This window comes from Onychomys torridus, chromosome 4 (assembly GCF_903995425.1).
Source record: "Onychomys torridus chromosome 4, mOncTor1.1, whole genome shotgun sequence".
Lineage (NCBI taxonomy): Eukaryota > Metazoa > Chordata > Mammalia > Rodentia > Cricetidae > Onychomys > Onychomys torridus.
In genome coordinates this window covers 72104976-72124424 of record NC_050446.1, presented here as the reverse complement: position 1 = coordinate 72124424, position 19449 = coordinate 72104976, and the positions used below count along the sequence as shown (strand labels likewise).

General features: G+C 37.0%; 1 protein-coding gene across 3 annotated transcripts in view; it reads right to left on the bottom strand.

The window, feature by feature from the left end:
* Lrrc4c (leucine rich repeat containing 4C) overlaps positions 1-19449 on the bottom strand; it is a 1309582-nt gene that overhangs the window by 787253 nt on the left and 502880 nt on the right. For all 3 annotated transcript variants that reach the window (XM_036183236.1, XM_036183235.1, XM_036183237.1), the window contains exon 3: positions 5365-5453. The gene's annotated coding sequence lies outside the window, so the exon portion shown is untranslated. The remainder of the gene's footprint in view (positions 1-5364; positions 5454-19449) is intronic.

Sequence of the window (19449 nt, the reverse complement as noted above, 5' to 3'; positions counted from 1 at the left end):
CGAAGAAAATGAATGAAATGGCTGAAAATTGCCCTGACTCTCCTGGAAGATTCAGAGTCACATGATGCTGTCCATTTATAGAAACAAAAGACAGAAGTTCACCTGCTACAAACCTCCACAGAACCCAAATCTTGTTTAGTGGCCAATTTAAACATGTAGAGGAAAACACTAAACAATCTAATTCACTACTGGTTTCTTACTTTCCTATGATTGTTATCAGTTTTAAGAGAAAAATTCTTTTTCTTTATTTTTAATCGTTATACCTAATTTGATAATCACTACTAGTAATTACAATTTTACAGAATTCCAGTCAACATGATGCCAGTTAAAGAACTGTGAGGAGAGGCAGCATATCAAATTTCTGAGAATTAGTGGAACAATAAGATAATCCGATGAAGAAGTCTTTTCAGCAAGCAATGTATACTACTCTGTTGCTTTGTATTAAAGTGTAGCATGCACACAATTGTGATAATGAAAAGCTCTATGATAGGCTTATAGATGTGTGAAATAATACTCTCTATCAGTACTATAGAACATAGTCCTTTTCTATATTTAAGGTGACTATATAATAGCCTCAGGTAGGCCATTCAGGTGGATCTATGAAAAGATGTTGCTGTTGGTAGGAGATGACAGCTTTGGGAAGTTTAAGCCCCAATGATGTTGCATGGAAAGAGGACTAGCTGGAGATACTGCTAATCCTGACATTGAGACAGACCTGACTGTTGTCTATGTTTCTGTATTAGTGTTTTAAAATTACTATTAAGATTTTTTAAAGGAGAAAATAAAAACAAAAAAAAGGTAATACTACCCTTTAATTTTGGTAGCACGGCTGGGTTATCCCACCTTTGTAAGCTTGATGCATGATGCTTGCAGAACAATAATATTTCCTAATTGCATCTATAGGATCACATACCTTTGCTGCTAACGAATTGGGACTGTGCTTTTAGAATTAATTCTACTTTGCAAATGCCCATATGGAAAAGGGTAGCCTATGTGACTGAACAACATTCAAGCCACATGACCCAAATATTAAGTATAAAGATAGTTGGTATTCTGAAAATTTGTTACAGAAAATACAAATTAATTCCAGCATCATTTTATTAAACAAATTGTTTCTGTGTCTAAGAAGTTACAGCAATTGAAAAATAGAACAGTTAATTTTAAAAAAATAATTTGGCCCTCAAGCCACCAAAGAATCATTATGGACCCGGCAGAGGGAGATCAAGTGGAGAAACTTGAATCCATGGGTTTCAGTACATGCAGCTACAGGTAATCCTAGGGCACAATTACAGTTACTGCTGAATATCAAACCTGGATATATATATGTGTGTGTGTGTGTGTGTGTGTGTGTGTGTGTATGTGTGTGTATTTGAGAACTCAGTGAATCAAAAAACAAAAACTAATATTCCCTTAACCTTACATGGAACAAATATTATAAAAGCCAGTGGGTCACCACAGCTGCTGTGAGCTAGGTATCTTTAAGATATGAGAGGGAAGCTGTGTTCATAAAACCTCAGCAATAGGTTGTTAAAACAAGATCAATCTGCATAGCAACACCATCAGATGGTATTCCAATGTGGATGAGGAAAATTTCACATCTAAGGCCCGACCCTTAGATGAGGAACTATAGGCAATCAACGTGTGATGAAAACAGAAGAATGGATTTTCTCCTAAAGACTACATTATATGTTTTCCAGTGCCGAGTAGTCAACTATAAACACATATATGTAAGAGAGTCATAGTGGGACAGGGAAGAAGGATTAGAAATTACATATTTCTATTTTATGGAACTGCAATATATATATATATATATATATATATATATATATATATATATATATATATATATAATTTATATAGTATTATTTGAAACATAAATGACTTGCTAAATGGCCACTCAGTTTTCAAGTGTCCACAAATAAATTTTTAGACTTCTGTGCCCAGATTTTTTCTTATGTATCTGTCTTCAGCAGAATCCTTAGATTCATCGTGGACCCTGTGTTTGTTTCTTCTCTGATTAACTGGCTTACAGGGGGGTAGCGTTCATTTGCTTTCTTTACATGTCATACAGTTGAAGTTGCATGCAAACACAATCATGTGTATTCAGAACTCAAGTTGATAAATATTGTAAAAATACCACATGATATCATATAATCATCGCACATTAAACTATCAAAGATTAAAGGTGTATGTTTGTATACATGTGAGTACATCATTTGAATTCACAGATATTTTAATTATTTGAATAAATATATCACAAGTAATTGTACAATGACATACAGAATAATATGATTCCTTCAGTAAAGTACTTTAAAAGTTTTTTTTTTTTTTTTTCCATTTGGTAATTTCCAGATTTCTTTTGGTAAGATATCCTACTAAATTTCCAAATTTTGTTTTCAGGAAAGAATATTTTATGAAAGTTAATACTGATGTGTCTGGAAATCTGCCAGAGACTCTTCTAATATGTAAAGATAGGAATTAAAGTCATTAACAACTATTGAAGAGTAAGCTCTCAGCCAAGAGTTAGTAAGGCTAGCAAAATAGTCAAATTAATTGCCCTGACCTCAAAGGGCTGAGCTGGAGAAGTGATTAGGATAAATTATGATAAAGGTAGGAGAAAATTTGAACCCTTGCTCTATTAGAAGAAAATATGTTATGGATGGTTACACTGTTGAGCAGAACTTAAACAATGCTTCAAACAAACCTTAAGCACTAATGTGGAGAGTAGAAATGAGATGAAAGCCAAAAATAATCAAAGGAAGAATTGAGACCCTACTATTTATTCATTTGTTTATTTGAATTTCCTGGGGGAATGTGGTCTCATACTATAGCGTAGGCTATCTCAGAACACAGGATGTAACCTAGGCTGGCCCTGAATTTGTTGCAATCCTTCTGTCTCTGCTTCCTCAGTACTGGGATTACAGATGTGTGCCAACACAGAGGCACACATCTCTACCAGTTTAGATACTATTTTAAAAGTGCTGGAAATACAAACAAAACAAAATGAAGTCATTCCTTCTCATGACTTCATCATATATTGAGAAAGAAAATTGTCAGCTCTTTAGACAAATGTAAACTCACAAAAAGATACTAATTTGTATATGTAAACAATATAGTGGTTGCTCAGAAAATTGGGAATTGATTTACCTTAAGTTATACTTGTCTTGGGCACATACTCAAAAGACACTCCATCCTATCACAAGGAAACTTGTTCAAGTATGTTCATAGTGGATTTATTTGTAATAACCATAATCTGGAAACAATCTAGATGTCCCTCAACTGAAGAATGGATAAAGAAAATGTGGTATATTTACACAATGGAGTATTTTTCAGCAATTAATAAAAATGACATCATGAAATTTGCAGGCAAATGGATAGACCTAGAAAACCTCATTCTGAGTGAGATAACCCAGACCCAGAAAGACAAACATGGTATATACTCACTTATCAGAGGATATTAGCTGTCAAGTAAATAATAATCAGGCTACAATCCACAGACCCAGAGAGACTAAGTTACAAGGAGAGCTGCAAGGTAGGGGACTCATGGATCTCCCTGAGAAGGGGAAATAGAATAGATATTGTGGGTGGACTAGGGGCGAGTGGGGATGAGAATAGGAGGCATCACGTGAAGGGAGAAGGATGGAGGGAAAAAACTATGGGGAGAGAAGATTGGGACTGAAGGGCATTTGGGATGCGATGTGGAAACATAGTGCAGTAGAATCTCCCTGGAACCTGTGAGGTTAAACCTAGTGAGGACTCTTAATAATGGAAGAAACAGAGCCTGAACCATTTATCTTCTGTAACCAGGCAAGGCAGCCAGTGGTGGGACTGGGACATCAACCCAGCCACTGCTGTGGGCTGTTCTGTATGTTAAATGTGTTGTTCTGATTGGTAGCTAGGCAGGAAGTATAGGTGGGACAAGGGGAGAGGAGAATTCTGGGAAGTGGAAAGCTGAGTCAGAGACATGTTGCCCAGCCGCCATGATATGAAGCAGATATTAAGATACTGATAAGCCATGAGTCATGTGGCAACTTATAGACTAATAGAAATGGGTCAATTTAGATATAAGAACTAGATAACAAGAAGCCTGCTGCAGTCATACAGTTTGTAAGCAATATAAGTCTCTCTGTGTTTACTTGGTTGTGTCTGAGTAGCTGTGGGACTGGTGGGTGAGAAAGATTTGTTCTGACTATGGGCCAGGCAGGACCAAAAAAACTCTAGCTACACTGCCACAAAACCTTCAACCTACAATCTGTTTTGCCTTCAAGATGTGATGGACAATGGTGGTGCAGAATATTGTTGGAGTGGCCAACCCACAGCTGATTTAATTTCTGGCTCACACTCTGAGAGAGACCCCATGCATGCCTGACAATGCCTGGCTTACCAGTAACTGGAGGCTAGAGAGTCTAGAGACCTAGGTTCTTCCTAGCGTAGAATCAAACACAAATAGCCAAAAAAAAAAAAAAAATAGTCAGTGTAATGGTTTCTAATAATATTCTGATATAATAATAGAATGGTGCCTTGTTCAGGCAAATGGTGGGAGTGGATTCAGAGATCCACAACCAAGCATTAGGTAGAGAGAGAAAAAGAGAGCCCAGGTTGGAGTTCTCCATCTGGTCCCTGGGGCGGGGGGGTGCTGGGAAAGAGTAGGAGGAATGATTTGAGTGCTCAAGATGTCAAGGACACTAGGAGAGTTTGGCCCAAGAAATCAAATAAACAGGACTCATGGGAGCTCAGGAAACTGAAGCTACAATAGTGGAACCTGCATAAGTCTATGGTAGGTCTTCTTCATATATGTTTTGGTTGTTGGCTTCATGTTTTGGGGGCATCTCCTGACAGGAGTGAGGGTACCTCTGACTCTTTTGCATGATCGTGGAACCCTTTTCCTACTACTGGGTTGCCTCCTAAAGCCTTAATGTGAGGGTTAATACCTGGTCTTATTGAATCTTACTGTGCCAAATTCAGTTGATGCCCCTGAGAGGCCTGCTTTTTTTCTGGGAGATGGGTAGTAGATCTGGGGAGGAAGGGGATACAAGGAGTGAAGGGAGGTGAAGCTATGGAGAAGATGTATTCCATGAGAGAAGAATAAATACAAAATTAAGAAAAAACTTGAGAGGATAGTTAAGTGCAAGAAGGTTGGTTTTCATCCTAGGAGACACAACTTAATCCCTAGCTATGGAAGAGACTCTGCTTCAAAGATTTCTGCATAGGGGTTTGCAGTCTCACCCAACACACTAGCAACAGGCTCTGTATTCAGCAAATAACGATGTAATTTCTCAAATATATTCTTTAAAAGGCTTTATGCGAATCTGATGAAACAAATGCCTCTTAACTTCTTAAGCTTGTTGTTAAAGTTAGACTCACATCAATTTAGAGTGTCAGCAGGAGCTCCAACTTGCTGGCCTCCACTTGTTCTGGGTTACCATGCAGCATTGCACACAAGTGAATCATTTCTAGGAAAAAGAGAAAGTTAACATATGACATTATTTTTAACGAAGTTCGAAAATGTCAGCAAAATTACTTGAAATTAAAACCTACCTAGTGGAGTTACCTGGAATGATCAATTTCTCTACCTCTCTCTCTTGTCTCCTCTCATATGATATATGCTATGCTTGGGGCTTTTTCTAGACATTGAACATACTTGGTTCTGGGAAAATATTTTTCTTTACCAAGTTTTTTAATGAGTTATTGAGCAATATTGTCCCAAGGAGAGAATGGCATATGCAGTGTTTACTCATCTCTTCCTTTGACTACCCTATTTTTGTCCAATGAACTCATTCCTCATTCTTAAACAAGGCTCATTTGTCACTCATCATGCCACTTGTTCTGTTCTATGACCTGAAATCCCATTTTTCATTTCTTCATATTCCCATTTATTACACATCAAACTCTGTCTCCCTTCCACTATCCCTCCATTCCTCCTTCCCTCCCTGAAGCTACCTATAAAAATTAATATCCAGCTCATCTACATTTCCATGATTGTCTTTCTTATCTGGACATACAGTGCACTGGAAAAGAGAAGAGTGATGGCTGGAAATTAGATAAATGCTATTAACATTATTTGAATGTTAAGATATAGAGTAGGATTGGAATAGTCTCATTATTTCTATTGCAAACAGTCATGGTAATAATGCATCTGTTAAAATTATAACAAGTAAATATAAGTCAGCCATTTAACTTGTAGTCTGCATGTCATGGATTGGAGAGTATTTCCCTATTAAAATTTTTTTACTTCTATATAGAAAATTGCTGGGGAACACAAAAATATGAAGTGGGAATTCAACTGACTATAGCAAAAGCTAATACCTGGAAGAGGCCAACGGCCTTTCCAGAGGATAAGTCCAAATCTTAAGGAGTCTTGATGATATTGGCATTTGAATACTAGCTATTTCCTGCTATGGATTTCTCATGTGCTATTGTAGCTTTTCCATTCATAGAACAATGTATTTGATCATTCATTGGGCACTATTTCCCCTATATAATTGAGGTATTTGGATACTTCCCCCAACTGTGACACAGGCAAGACTTCATTTTTCCAGGCCTTTGTTTCCTCTTACTAGCATTAGACTCAGATATCTGCCTTTTGGAATTATCTCCTTTACCAAGTATCCAGGGCCAGGGCTGTCCCTGGACAAAAGCATTTTATCTGAGATATTTCTCAATTCCAAGGACAGACTGTAGACAGATAAACATTCCAGATCACCTGCTAGTCTCCTGAAATAAAGTAAATATCCATACAGAGACAACTGCCAAGATCAGGCAGATGTTAGGTACAAGGTTTTGTTTCTTGTGCAAATTAAGCTTAATCTTCCTTTCTCTCATAGCCTTAATGATATCTCTAGACTTCCCCTTTAACTCAGAACAAAAGGGCTTTTTAATGTACCAGGTGCATCAAGTTATGACACAGGCTTTGTAGCTACTGAACAGAGTTGCCCCACCTGAGCAGAAAGCTACAGAGCCAGAGAATTACAGATTGCATGTGGATTTCAACTGGAAAAGAGAGAGAGAGAGAGGAAAAAGATGGAAAGAACTTAAATAGAACAATGAGAGGGCAGGAAAGGAAGGGACAGAGAGGAGCTGAGTGTGAGAACAGAATTGAAGCTGCGTAGAGACATTTTGACTAAGGGAAATAAAGTGAATGGTTTAAAGAGTTTCATGTATGTAGATTCATTCAATATCACTCAGATTAATCTGCCACTGGTAGAATCTCTTCTGGAACTTTGGCAGAAGACTAAAGAGGGGCTGGACCTCAATAGTCTTTGTTAGAAACCCATTTTCTTCAGTTTTCATCTCCCATCTGGTCCTATTTTCAGTCACCTCCAAGGTTTGTCTTTATGCTTTTGTTAAAGTGAACTGCATAGTGGCTGGTATCCTGAATACAGACTTCTTGTTGAAATCATTCCCTTCTTGACCTAATATCTAATTCAAGTTCTAAGTATCATCTATATTCTCAGTGTGGCCAATGTTATATTTCATCTCTCATTTCTTATCAAGATTCATACTGAGAGTACATGGTCTTTTTTGACACACTAACCTGGAGTGCTACAAGAGACTTAGAATACACACAAGGGAGCTACTGTCAACAGGCCAATCCTTCTACAATCTCTCTCTAGGGAAGGACACTTTGTCCTCCCATTTTCTAATTCAAGTACATTTGAAGCCACCACTGTACTGTGATGGGAAAACAATACTCTGACCAAAATAACTTAGGAGAGGAAAAGTTTTATTTCATCCCACACTTCCAGGTTTGTCATAGAGGGAAGTCAGGACAGCAACCCCAGGTAGGAAGCTGGAGGAAGAAACATTAACAGAGGTCACTGACAAATGCTGAATGCTGTTTACAATCTCTCCTCTCTCTCTCCTCTCTCCTCTCTCCTCTCTCCTCTCTCCTCTCTCCTCTCTCCTCTCTCTCTCTCTCTCTCTCTCTCTCTCTCTCTCTCTCTCTTTCTTTCTCTCAAGATCAGCTATCTTTCCTATACACTTTAGATCTGCCTGCCTTGGGATTGCCTGCTCTCAGGAGGTTTAATCCTCCTACATCAATTAGCATTCAAGAAAATGCCCATAGACACACAAACAGACAATTAGATCTCTACAAATCCTCAATTGAAGTTCCCTCCTCTCAGGTGACAGTTTTTTATCCTTCCAATGAAGACTTATTAGTACCACCAAACCAAGTGTGTTAAATGTACACATCTGTCATATTTTCTAAATATATTAAAAATACAACTATGATTTTCCTTTTGTATTAATAAATAGAGCTCCAAACACTACTTTAATGATTTTCTGGTTTTACTGTACTGGCGTCTTGATTTTCTATTTTCTTTTCCTTTTTCTGTAGGAATCCCTAAAGGGGAAAACAAAACTAAATGTAATCCTTGTCAGGTTATTATACAGACTCTTAACCTTGGCTAGGTTCTTGCAGAATAAGTTTTCCTAGAAGCTGCTGGGAGATCCTGGGCCTGTGTCTGTCTAGGGCTTGGCTCTGCTGTTCCCTTTCTCTGAAGTGTTCTTCCCCTAAGCCTAGAGAAGCGCTTCCTTCCTACACTAGATCTTGCCAATAGTCATCCTTTTTGTTCTATTTAGAATGGAACCTCAAGGCTTTGCCTATCCCTATAAACACTACAAGTTTTATTTAAAGCAATCATTACCATTTAGACACCATTTTTTTTAAATAAACTTTTAGAATTGCTCCTTTTCTTTCTCTTTTGCAAGAAAGTTTAAGTTTTTGTTTCCTTGTTTTCACTGTTATGCCTCCAGCAACTTAAATATCCCTCCCATGTGGCTGGGAATTAAATAAAGTTGATGAAAAGAAGTCATTAGATTTCTAAGAAATTGATGGATGATAGTGCACCAAGAATTTAGTATGCTTACATCCTTTTTAATGTCAGATGTGTAAAGAGGAAACCTGGTCCTTTCCCTTTATTACCATCTGTTTCTATTGTAACAATATAGTGTCTCCAGCTCTATCAGCCTGAGACAGAGAAAGATCCTCTTGGAGAAAAAAAAAAGGGATATTTGGTGCTTTACATCTTCAAATAACTGAATAAATTACTTTTTATTTTTCTGGCTGAAAACTAGGGGCTATGATTTTGCAAGGACTTACATATTATACATTTCAATCCATATCAAATATTGATGATATTCTATGATACAAAATGATTCTCCCATCATATGCAAATGTAGTCAACTTGATATATTTTTATTAAAGAAAATTATTAACCATAAATTGAAAAGAAAACTAGATTCCAGGGCAGGGCAAGGCAAGGTAGGATTATGCCGTATCTTAGATACAAAACATCTTTGGAGTTATAGATCATTAACTAGAACTCTCTAATGATAATAATGACATATTTTCTGTCCTTTTCCTATGGGAACTGATCCAATAAAGTGAGGCACTTTATAAAATAGGACTTGACTATTAAAAATCCTTTGAATAAAACTGGACAAATTGAATTTACAGCTCATTTAAGGAAAACCTCAATCCTGACAAAAGTATGTCTTGCCTTGGACACATAAGTCTTAGCTTTTAGTGATTTTAATTATTGCATCTACCTTGTAATATTAATGCAGGACCTGATACTAAAGCTGGGCTTTTTGAGATTCAAACTATAGCTAAATACCTATTTTCCACTATGATATGTAGTATTAACATAAAGTAGACAGCTTATTTTGCTCTATATAAATAGAATATAGTCTATTAATAAAATTAACAAGAGTATATACTATGTAGTAATTTGAGTAGTTATATACTAGATTATACTTCAAGTTCTGTCTATGTATCAATATTTAACTCTTAAATATTCCATTAGAATTAGGACCCTAGTTATCATCTCCATTAAAAAATGCAAGACTAGGATTATAGAATTATTGATATGTACATAGGAAGTGAGAAGTGTTTCAGGTAGAAGTCCCACTCCAGCCTCACTGTCCCCCATTCTAAACGCCGCCCCCTCTCAGAAAGTCCCCCAAGCAGCAGCTTCTTCCCCAAGCAGCAGCTTCTCCCCTAGAACTACTCAAGAGCACACCTACAGGGTATTTAAACTGATTCCTAGAGAATGGCCACATGTTTTTTTTTCCCCTAGTCTCCTCTCATATCTCATCTCTGGGGGCCAGAAAAATCACCCCACCTAGAAACTTAACTACAAATGGTTCTATATCGCCTGTTCCAAGAAGTGACAACCATACCTTTGTTTAAAAAGTTTTTATGACCACCTTGAAACTGTGTCTTTTTCAGGAGGTTGTTATAACCAACTTGTTAGGTTTGTGTTCTGTATCTGTCACTGAGCCTATTTGCCTGCCCCATTTGGAAATACCCTACTCCTCATCTATAAAAATTCTTATCTTCTCTGTGATTTGAGTCAGTGGTCTTTCTTCTCCCATGAGTGGAATTAACATGTGCTACCCTAGACAATTTTGTATTACAAAAATAAATTTTAATATATCAACATATATATATATATATATATATATATATATATATATATATATATAATGTGGAATCAACACGCATTCCCAAAAGCTGAGCATGTCAGTTCTTATATAAAACTGCCAGAAATATTTAGAAGACTAATACTGACTTGCAAACAAAGTACCTAAAACCCTGGTAACCCCTTGCAAAGTTGGCTTCTTTAGTGTGAGTCAGGATTTGAGACCACCGGGTGCCCCCAATAATTCATTTTGTCTGTGATCACTTTGGTGAACTGAGACTTTGGAATGCTGGAGAGTGAGTGCAGTAACTCACTATAATAAAGTATCAATGACAAGAACTGATCTACTATGAGGATTCTCTGCCTGGAGTCACTTTAAAAGGATCACTTGAGAATGTTCTCTTTGTTGCCATTATCCATTGGCAGATAAACAGATAAAGAAGGACAAGTAGGACTGTGTCTTCCTCCAGCTCTGACAGTTTGTTTTCTCCTGATATACAGTCTGGCAGAAAGAACACCTAGTTTACCTCTGAGCTTTCTCCATTTGGGTGTGAGCCCCGTAACGATTCTAAACTGTCACACTGAAGATGTCTGCAGGAAGAGTGAGAAAACCCTGCAGATATTTCACCCTGCTTCATTGCAAACTCCAGGAGAGATCAGAGCATTGTGGCCACAGAGATTTGGTACAGACCATCAGCCTTATTCTCATGGTCACAGCAGCAGATAGCCGATGCTGGACACAGGTTGTGCCCTGGGGTTAATTAGTGGAAAGCACACTGTAGGAATCATCATGTCTCTGTGTTGTCTAGATTAGTTGGAAATGTCACTGGTTAGTTTGGGCAATCAAGGTATTTTCTTTTTTAGGTAAATAAACATGAAATTGCTGAAAACAAAAAGGATATGAGACAGATTTGTGCAAACTGAGATAAAAAGGAGTTATGTATTTGTTCTCAGACAACAAGACTAAAATCTCAACCCAGAAGCGCCTCCCTGAAATCCACCAGTATTCTCACAAAGTCGCTCTTTGTCTTACAACTGCCCCCATTTCCACAGCTTTGTACCCAAGACGGGAAAGTATCTACATGTGTGCACTCCAACTTCTTGGATTATTAAATGCTCTAGTGTAATGATTCTATCTTACAAATGATGTATGCTTTTATTTAACAACCAGAGACTAGCAAAATTTTATAACTCTACTGAAATGGAGAGGTTAAGTGGCTATGCAGGACAAATGATCATCGATGAAAATGACGTTTGCATCCATGTGTAGAGTTATAGAAAAATAAAAAAAAAATTAAGGTTCAAAAATGGTATATCTGATGGTTGTGTATATTCTTTGTGTGCCTGTGTATCAGGATTAGCCAAAAGAATAAGAGGTGTCATGATATTGAAAATTCTGGAATAAAACTGAATGATAATATTACATTGGACATTAATGCTCTTTACTGAAAGTGTTTATGATATGAATCATAAATGAGATTCAATTTTAAAAAGAGGTGTTATAATGACACTTCTGAAATTCAAAGACATTCTTTAGTATTGGTGCCTAGGTAAATAGGACAAGAATTATCTCCTCAGTGCTTGTTATAAATAACTTTCAAGACCCATTTTTAAATCATTACTTCTTTTTCACACAACTAGAATCCTGGGACACATGTCTGTTTGCAATTCACTTTTAAGTATTTAGTTTTTTTTTTTTTCCTTCAGAAATGAACTTACTGTAATGGATGAATAGCTTCAAAGTTGAATAGACTCTATTATTTATTCACTCACCCATCTATTTTTACACATTAATGAATCACTATAATTAACATTCTAAATGAGTAGCTGGGGGAAATTAACAAAAATAAATAAATAAAGCAGTGTATACTTAGCTACCCCTGATACTTTAAAGTTAAATAAATCTAACTGCACAGAAGGAAAAGAGTTCAAATTTTGAAACCAATTGGTTTCTCTCACTGAGCAGATAGGAAGTTAAAAAAAAAATACTATCGACTCCTGTTCCTGTTTAACTTTTCTGAGTAAATAATTCCAACAGAAAATATTTTACCAAATGTGACTTAGAAATATCTTTTCAATTCACCTATTTTCATCCATATCCTTTGTAATTGTGCTGCCTAGTTTAGCAGAGGGAAATTATCATGAAGGTGAAGTCTTGCTTACTTTAGCTTTGGATACCCATCCTCAAGAATTATACCTGTGCCATGTCCATGAGCATCCAGTCAGTTTCATTTATAGCACCAAAGCCAGAATATCATGAAACAAAAATTAGACTTGGTAGTATCTATCAGGAGCATTAGTTTGGGATGTTGTTCATAGTCACTTAGAAAGTCCCTACTATATGCCAAGAGTATAATTCATATAATCTTCAATAATTTCCAGATACTACAGAACCACTGTTTACTGGATCTCATTCTGTTTTAGTTTTTCCAGCTACAAAAGTGATGGTAAGTATGCCATCTCGTGTCAGCATGTTTTGAATACATTTCCACTGCTCCAGGCCACACACCACATACCACAGGCTGTCTGATCATCTACATGGTGTGTCTCCCTCACCCAGGGGGCACCTTGGCCCAACCTGCCAAGGCCCCCTGAGAGCCATATTGTAACAAGACTGAGTAACGTTATCAAAGGCCCACACTACTTTACTGTTCTGTCCCTGTTCCTTGATTACATTATCAGGCTCTAATCACATCATACAAAGCCTTCAGCAAATGTCTTCTAGATGCTCCCTTTTGTAGTTGTGCCTGTTGTTCTGTACATTTTTCACAATTCTTGCTTCTAACATGATTTTCCAAAATCTATCACAGTACCTCCTTCTGCTGCCTTAAAACGTGACTCTCACTTGTATCCAAAATGAAATGCAAGAATTCTTAGAAGTGTCCTCAGCTATTTGCAAAACAAACAAAAAAAAAACCAAAAAAAACACTAAACAAAATACAACAACAACAATAACAAAAACAGACTTTTTCAGAATTTCCAGATGGTTACAAAGTCTATAGAACTGAATCAGAGGAGTTAACTTGAAAGTTAAGGTACATCTGAGTGTCAATCTTCAATGACCCAGTTGTCATTTGTATATGCACACATCCGACTTATTCAGTTTCTCTGACTCTGAGGATCTATAGATTTTATTATTTTTTTTGTTTTTTGTTTTTCGAGACAGGGTTTCTCTGTGTAGCTTTGCAACTTTCCTGGATATTGCTCTGTAGCCCAGGCTGGCCTCGAACTCACAAAGATCCACCTGGCTCTGCCTCCCATGTGCTGGGATTAAGGGCATGCATCACTACCGCCCGGCTGAACTATAGCATTTAACAAATTAATTTGGGGAATATAATAGATACTGAGTATAGGTTATTGATTTTATTGTTGTTATTCTTATTATGAGGAAGAAATTATCGACCTTTATAGTTCAATAACTTGGTAGACATCTAACAAAATAAATGTAGAGTGGGGAATAAGGAATTTATTATTTTTTTAAATTGCTTTTTGGTGTACTAGCTTTATGGCACAATAAGAAAGCATTCATAGGTTTACTTTTTCTTAGTTACAATGTAAGATTAGAATTGATCAAGATAAAAATAACAATAATAATTTATCATGCTATCTCTATCTATCATCTATCTATCTAACTGTCTGTCTATCTCTCTATCTACCTATCTATGTCTGTATCTCAAACTCAGTTTGTAATTTCCTAGTAATAAATAGAAACATTCTAAACCTTACTCTTTACTTGATGGATTAAGAATTGCAACTTGATTTTATAGCTCTCCAAGAATATACTTTCCTACCAATGAATGGTCCCATAAAAATTTTACACATGCTTATGTTAAATATAGGTTAACTGGCAGATTATTTTGAAATGCTCAAAGTGATTAATCAAGGCTGTTTCTTTTAGTAATGAGAGAGATTCAGTGATATTTTAGGACTTTATAGTTTGGATAAATTAAGATCATGAACATGAAAACTCACTTGAACTCAGGAAAATATTTAGGGGTATAGGGAAGCTCAATACCAACTGCTGGAAACACAGGCCTAAAGCTAGTGATACCAAGCTGACTTGCTGTTGTCTTCAAACAAGCTGGCAACATTACCTGAGAAGTGAGCAATTTGGCTTGGTTTTACCTAAATATATTTATACTAGATAAGATCACACTTTCACTCTGCATTTATTCAAATATTTGTTACAAAACTCACTAAGTACCAAACAGTGTGTCAAATGCTAAACACAAGAGAATTTACATAATGCTTTTCCAAAGTCTATGGTTTTCAACTAGAAGATAGGGATAGGAAAAATAATGAAACAGCGTTTCTTGAAAAGAATATATATTAGAGATAGGCATCTCCATAGCAGAGTTAGTTAGGAACCAAAGAACAAGCTCAGAAAGGGATTAGACACACAAGAAATGCACTGGGAGAAATTATGGGGACCAAGTGCTAGTGAACAGGAGATTTCACAAGATGATGAGTGGCTGAGATATTTGAAGAAGTTAAAGGCCAAAGGCAGGATGGAAGATTATGGGTCTGTCTGAAGTTCCAGAAGGATCATGCAGAGTGGGGAGTCCTTGGGTGAAGTTTCCACATTAGAGCCGTTCTGAGAGTCATAGGAGTGGCCCTTAGCTATCAGAAGTCATTGGCTGGAAACAGCCTCTGGGAATCATATTCTGGCAGCACATGCCCTATTAGATCCCAAGAATAGTGGTTAGACTGTCAGTTATGCTGAATAGGACAGACGGTTCACTTTCTTCACTGCCAACACAGGAGTATTTAGTGTTATTGGTGGACCTCAGAATTTCAGGAACTCTGCAATTTGACAGACAACTGTCAGGCAGAAACTAGGTAAGTGAGGCAAGCACATGGTAGTCATGAGCTAGTACTATGACATCTCACACAGCACTGTGATCCCAAAAGTTAAGAGTAATGCACTGGGGTATAATATGTATCCAATGATGAGCTGTTCAGCAGAGAATGACCTGGATTCACATAGGGAAGAGTAAGAGGGCCTCTATGCATGTCCATATTTTATAGAAGGAGGGATGCTATAAAGTGCTTATTTATAATAATTGCTGATATAATAGTAAGGAAAACTGAACAGTAAAGAAAAAACACATAAACAGAATAGTTCACATTGTCCTCTGTTCATATATCGATGTAATTTTTCTTTCACAGGTAACCAATGCTAGCGGCTTGGTATATATCCTTCTAATTTATCTACATATACTCATACATAAGTGGAATTGTTTTATTTTGTGTTTTGTGAAAGAAAAACTCCAGCAATTTTCTTTTCCAACTTAATATGAATCCTGAACATTCTTTCATGTCAGTACATATATATGTGCCTCATTCCTCTAGAAAACTGTATAAAATTTTGGATGAATACATGCATGAATCAGTAAAGGATGAGACCAGGAAAACTTCTAGTATCCAATATCCTTCCTGCACCTTGAAATCTTAGCTGCACAATAGAGAATATAATAAAAATAATGCTGCCCCATTTTTCATAGAAATAAGGCCATTTTGATATATAACAAAATTTGGAGAGCAAAGACAGGGAAGTAAACTTTTCATTGATTTTCTCCCAGAAACGTTGATGGTGAATTGTTTTGTATTTGTTTCTTCTAAGCTCTTGAATAAAATGGTTCACACACACACACACACACACACACACACACACACACACACACACAAAGGGGAAAACTGTTTTTTCCAAAATGCTTTCCAGATAAAGAAATTTGTACTACATGATCATGTTGTCTGGAATAAACCAAACAATTCAATACTGAAATAGTGTGTTATGAACTTCCTGGTGTTGTGCTTATTAGCTCAGCCTGGTAGGAAGTAGCAGTCCAGAGAAAAGGAAAGCCACTGGCTTACATATCTGTTGGAAAAACATAATTCAGACTTTAAAAGTAAGTCAGGTGTTGTAGGATATTTGTACCATAGATAAAGACATGTTATTGTCACTGGTTTATTAAAAAGCTGAATGGCCAATAGATAGGCAGAAGAGGTTAGGCAAGACTTCTAGGCAGAGACAGGAACTCTAAATTAGACTGTGGCACAGTAGGATTTTGACAGTGAGACACTGAGGGAGTAGGATGTACTGAATGGAGGAGAGTCAAACAGCCATGTGGCAGAACGCAGATTAATAGAAACAGGTTAATTTAAGTTATAAGAGTTAGTTGGGAACAAACCTAAGATAAATGCCAAACTGTTGTCATCAATAAGAAGAAGTCTCCTTCTCATTTTTTAGGATGTGGTGGTTCCAAGAAGAATGTCCTACTACAATCAGGCTTGAAATAAAACAGGACACCAGTATGTCTATGCAGATGGTATTGTCTACATAAATTGTGGGCATATCCATCTCCTTGCCTATAGTTACAGAAAACAGACTATGTTGGAATTTCAATATTTTCAATGAAATATTAAATCTCCAGAGAATTTAGAACTGATACTTTCATGATATTCAACAAATCCATTCACAAAGAAGTCCAGAGAAGTATACAATACTGGGAAATATTGAAACCCCACCAAAAAAGAGCTAATGCAAATTAAAAAATAATATGATTACATTTCACTTTCTTATGTTGTGAGGGCACAGGGACACATGATCACACTTAGAAATCAAAGGATAACTTGCAAGAATTACTTCTCTTCTAGCATGTGTTTCCTGGGGGTTGAACTCTATTCCTCAAGTGTGGGACATCAAGTTTTTACCCCCTGAGCCAATGGTCACATACTTAAGAATATATGTTTTTAAAAGGTTTAGATAGTTAGTATTATACCTAAGAGTCATTTTGATTTGCATTTCCCAGATAATTAGGGATGTTGAGCAATTCCTTAAATGTCTTTCAGCTATTTGAGCTTCCTCTGTGGAGAATTCTCTGTTTAGTTCTATAGCCCATTTCTTAATGGGATTTTTGGGCATTTTGATGTCTACTTTCTTGAGTTCTTTATATATTCTGGATATCAGCCCTCTGTCAGATTTGGGGTTGGTAAAGACCTTTTCCCATGCTGTAGGCGGTTGCTTTGTCTTGATGACCATGTCCTTTGCTCTACAAAAACTTCTCAGTTTCAACAGGTCCCATTGATTGATTGTTTCCTTCAGTGTCTGTGCTACTGGTATTATATTTAGGAAGTGATCTCCAGTGCCAAAGCATTCAAGACTACTTCCTACTTTCTCTTCTATCAGGTTCAGATAACTGGATTTATGTTGAGGTCTTTGATCCACTTGGACTTAAGTCTTGTGCACGGTGACAGATATGGATCTATTTGCAGCCTTCTACACATTGACATCCAGTTATTCCAGATGCTTTCTTTTTTTCCAGTGTACAGTTTGGGCTTCTTTGTCAAAAATTATATGTTCATAGGTGTGCGGGTTAATATCAGGGTCTTCAATTCAATTCCATTGGTCCACATGTCAGTTTGAGGAAGAGAACTCTTGTCCTCCTGAAGAGCCAACAGTGCTCTGCTAAGCCATCTCCACAGAGCTGCAGAATCCTCCTACACACTATAATGATTTGTCACTGGAATTGGTTTAATAAAACTCTGATTTACCAGTAGGCAGGCAGGAAGTATATGTGGGGCAAACAAACTAAGGATGATGGGAAGGAGAAGGGAGGAGTCTTGAGTCCCCAGCCAGATGCAGAGGGATCAGGAGATGAATCGTCATGCTAATAAAGGTACCACCATGTGACAGAGCATAAATAGGGAGTAAGGGTTAACTTAAAATGTAAAAAACTACAAAATCCCAACAATTCTTCACAGACCTTGAAAGAACAATACTCAACTTCATATGGAAAAACAAAAAAACAAGGATAGTTAAAACAATTGTGTACAATAAAGCAACTTCCAAAGGCATCACCATCCCCGATCTCAAGCTCTACTATAAAGCTATGGTAGTAAAAACAGCTTGCCATTGGCATAAAAATCAACATGTGGACCAATGGAATCCAACTGAAGACCCTGACATTAATCCACACACCTATGAACACCTGATTTTTGACAAAGAATTCAAAACTGTACAATGGAAAAAAGAAAACATCTTCAACAAATGGTGCTGGCATAACTGAATGTCAGTATGTAGAAAACTGCTAATAGATTCATATCTACCACCATGCACAGAACTCAAGTCCAAGTGGATCAAAGAGCTCAACATAAATCCAATTATACTGAACTTGATAGAAGAGAAAGTAGAAAGTAGCCTTGAACTCATTGGCACAGGAAACCACTTGCTAAATATAACATCAGTAACACAGACACTGAGAGCAACAACTAATAAATGGGACTTCCTGAAACTGAGAAGTCTCTGTAAGGCAAAGGACACAGTATATATGACAAAATGACAGCCTACAAAATGGGAAAAGATCTTCACCAAGCCCACCTTTAACGGAGGGTGGATCTCCCAATTATATAAAGAACTCAAGAAACTATACATCAAAATACCAAACAATCCAATTAAAAAATGAGCTACAGAGATAAACAGGAAATTCTCAACAGAAGAATCTCAAATTGCCAAAAGACGTACAAGAAATTGCTAAACATCCTTAGTCATCAGAGAAATGCAATTCAAAACATCTTACACTTCTCAGAATGGCTAAGATCAAAAACACTGATGACAGCTTATGTTGGAGAAGATGTGGAGCAAGGAGAACACTCCATTGTTGGTGGGAGTTTGAAATTGTACAGCCACTTTGGAAATCAGTGGTGGATTTTCAGAAATGGTATGTATGTACTCACTCATAGTAGTGTAGTAGGACAGAAAATGTAAAGCATAGGATAAGTAGACTATAACCCATAGCTCCCGAGAAGCTAGCTAATAAGGAGGACCTTATGATGCATGCACAGATGGCCCTGGGGAGGGGAAATAGATGAGAGATCCATGAGTAAACTGGGGATGAGGAGGGCAATAGAGGGTAAGGGATGGTGTGTAAGAACATAAGGAAATGGGATGGTCAAGCTGGAAAAGGAATGGAGTGGGAGAGAGACAAAAGAGATACCTTGTTAGAGGGAGACATCATGGGTA